Here is a 3,356-nt window from a genome sequence, read left to right as displayed (position 1 = left end):
GTAAAATTTAAGACATTTCTAATACAAACTTATCTAACTAGGAGTGATAAAAGAATTCTGTTAACATGATAAAGAGTATCCTATAAACGTCAGTATAAACTTAAGAAAATGTTCCCCTGCACAGCCAGCGTGGCTCAGTGGTTGAGCATCAACCTATGAACCAGGAGGTCGCAGTTCAATCCTGGTGAAGGCAGATGCCTAGGTTGAGGGCTTGATCCCCAGGAGGCAGCCAACCAGTGATTCTCTCCCATCAATGATGTTTTTATCTCTCTCTCCCTCTTCCTTCCTCTCTGAAATCAATAAAAACATATTTTTAAAAAATAAGAAAATGTCCCCCTTTAAATCAGAAACAAGACCAAGATGCCAATCTCATAACTAGTGTTCCGCATTTTATTGAAGATTCTATCCAGGCCAAAAGGAAAAGAAAAAGAATGAAAAACATGATGACTAGAAAGGAAATCAAACTTGTTATTGATTGCTTATATAGAAAATGTAAGAATTCCAAACAATAAAACTTACTAAGAGAATTCAGCAAAATTATAGATTACAGGATTAGTATACAAAAGACTAATAATATATACCAATTTCAGAATAGTGGTTATGTCTGTGGAGGTAAAGAGTGTACAGGTAAGGTAAAGCTTTAGTTGCATCTGTAAGATTCCCCCCCACTTTTTTTTTTTTTTAAAAAAAAGGCGATGTAAATTAAATATAGCAAAATGTTAAAATCTTGGGGTATTGTTTAATTTTCTGATATTTTCTGTTTGAAATAATTCAAATGAAAAGATTTCAAAATATTATAGAAGTCCCATAATTGTTAAATTGTTAAGCTCTTGAAATGTATTTCATAGAAAGATTTAAAAATGAGTGCTTAACAACTAAATTAGTATATAGCATGGAAAAGCAGGACAGGTGAGATACAACTGATAAGACAAAATAGGAAAGAATGGTCACATTGAAATAGAGAATTCAGAAGGAGCTGTGGGTTTTGGAGGAGATGATACATTCGGCTGAGGGTTATGAAAATTCATACTTCCGTTCTTTTGGGTTATCCTAATGGAGACATCAAGAAAGCAACTAGAAGTGCACATCTGCCCAGGAGGCAGGTCACAGGCTTCAAAGTCACCGTTATGGCCAGCGGTGTCACAGGGCTGGAGGAGGTGCTCACTACAGCGTGTTGTGCTCTGGATCCGGCCCCCCTCTTCTGGTCTCAGTGCCTGGTAGCTAACACTCCGTAGAATCTAAGTAGTAAATCTAGGCCCCAATGCAAAGGCTAACGTAGGCTTACTCCCAAGAACAACAAAAAGAGTCTGTCCCCACGCCCCCCATCATACATAGGTATGTAACTTTATCTTTTTAAAAAATATATATATATATATTATTGATTTTTTACAGAGAGGAAAGGAGAGGGATAGAGAGTCAGAAACATCGATGAGAGAGAAACATCGACCAGCCGCCTCCTGCACACCTCCTACTGGGGATGTGCCCGCAACCAAGGTACATGCCCTTGACCGGAATCGAACCTGGGACCTTTCAGTCCGCAGGCCGATGTTCTATCCACTGAGCCAAACCGGTTACGGTTGTAACTTTATCTCCAAGTAGCATTTTTTTTTCTTGATAGCTTAGGTACAGTTTATTGGTTTTCTTGCAGAACATATTTTTTTAAAATTTAAAAATCCCAACAACTATAAACATTCTTTGGAAAACTTAAGCATAGTATAAAAAAATAAATGCAATATTTTTCTGCTTCTAACAATGTTAGAACAAAATAAAATACTCTTGGGGTTAAAAAAAAAAGTACTCATGTAGTAATACTTTATAATTCTCTTAGCAAATTTATGGATTTAAAATTTTTTTATTTTAATGAATTTAAAGCAGTAATGGCATTGCTAAAGATTGTGTTAGATTACTTGAAATTTTATTTTGCCATCTTCTGTGTATTTCTCACACTAGGATTTTCCTCAATTTGAAGTATCGATGCAGAAATAAGAAAGCAAAACATGTCAAACACTACACTTGGCTCTTGAGATTAGGGAACAATCTTTTTTTTTTTTTTTAAAAAAGATATTTTTACTGATTTCAGATAGGAAGGGAGAGGGAAATGGTAAACCATTTCTCACCTATCATATGGACAAACATCCAAAAGTTGAACATAGGCAAATTGCTGATAGAAGTACAAAAAACAAACTTTATGGATGGCAATTTGGCAATATATACAAAATTTACATTGTATTTACCCTGTGTATTAATTTCTTATGGCTGCCGTAACAATTTACCACAAACTTAGTGGCTTAAAACAACACAAGTTTATCTTAGAGTTTGGAGGTCAGATGTCTAAAATTGTTCTATTAGGGCTGCATTCCTTCTGGAGGTATCTGCTTCCTGTCCTTTCCCATTTACATTCCTTGCCTCATGGGCTCTTCTGTCTTCAAAGGCAGTAGTATAGGATCTTCGGTGCTGTCTGACCTGATTCTCTCTTATAAGGACACCTGCGATTACATCCAACTCACCCAGATATCCCAGGGTGCAAATAAGAAGGTCCTTAACTTAATCAGATTGTATACATATGGCAACATATTCACAGGTTCCTGGGATTAGGATGTCCATATCTTTGAAGGGCCTTATGTCTACCACACCTTTTGATCTAGCTTTTCTACTCCTAGGAATCTATCCTCCAGAGACATCTGCATATATAAGGATATCATTGCTTATAATAGCCAACGATTGGGAACAATGTGTCTGGTAATAGGTGACTGGTTTAATCAAAATGGTATATCCACAAAATACAATATAATGCAGCTGTAAAAGAGAATGAAGAAGATATCGATATACTGACATATAGAGAGATCTCTACGATATATTAAAAAGTGAAAGAAGCAAAGAGCTGAAAAGTTTATATGTTATGCTGCCTTTAAGTATAAATGGAGAAATGTATTTTGCTTGTGTTGCATAAAGAAATTCTGGATTGATGAAAAATGAATAAAAATGGTTAATTGCACTGATAAGAAGAACTGAAGAGGTAGCGAGGCCCTCTCACTGAATACATTTTTCTATTATTTTGATTTATGAGTCATGAAAATGTATTACTGCATTTTTCCACATATAAGACTTTTCCAGGAGAAACTAAGATGGTGGCATAGATAAACACCGGGAAATTGCTGCCTCCCACAAAAATTGAAATTACTTCAAAAACACAAAACGGACATCATCCAGAACTACAGGAAGGCTGGCTGAGTGTAAATTCTACAACTAGAAGGAAAGAAAAGCACACTGAGAGCCAGAGGAGCTGCGGAAGTAAAGTGCAGAGGTAGGGGGCTCGCGCGCACGGAAAGGGGCTGGCACCTGAGGACGGATCTGTC

At 36.5% G+C, this 3,356-nt stretch overlaps 1 long non-coding RNA gene across 1 annotated transcript in view; it reads left to right on the top strand.

The window, feature by feature from the left end:
- Positions 1-3,148, top strand: part of LOC107182820 — a 7,519-nt gene extending 4,371 nt beyond the window's left edge. Inside the window, exon 3 of the long non-coding RNA XR_001513570.1 lies at positions 3,115-3,148. This is a non-coding gene — a long non-coding RNA (uncharacterized LOC107182820). The remainder of the gene's footprint in view (positions 1-3,114) is intronic.
- Positions 3,149-3,356: the final 208 nt, after the last annotated feature.

Source organism: Myotis davidii, unplaced genomic scaffold (genome assembly GCF_000327345.1).
Source record: "Myotis davidii unplaced genomic scaffold, ASM32734v1 scaffold637, whole genome shotgun sequence".
Taxonomy (NCBI): domain Eukaryota; kingdom Metazoa; phylum Chordata; class Mammalia; order Chiroptera; family Vespertilionidae; genus Myotis; species Myotis davidii.
This window is presented reverse-complemented; position numbering and strand designations above follow the sequence as displayed.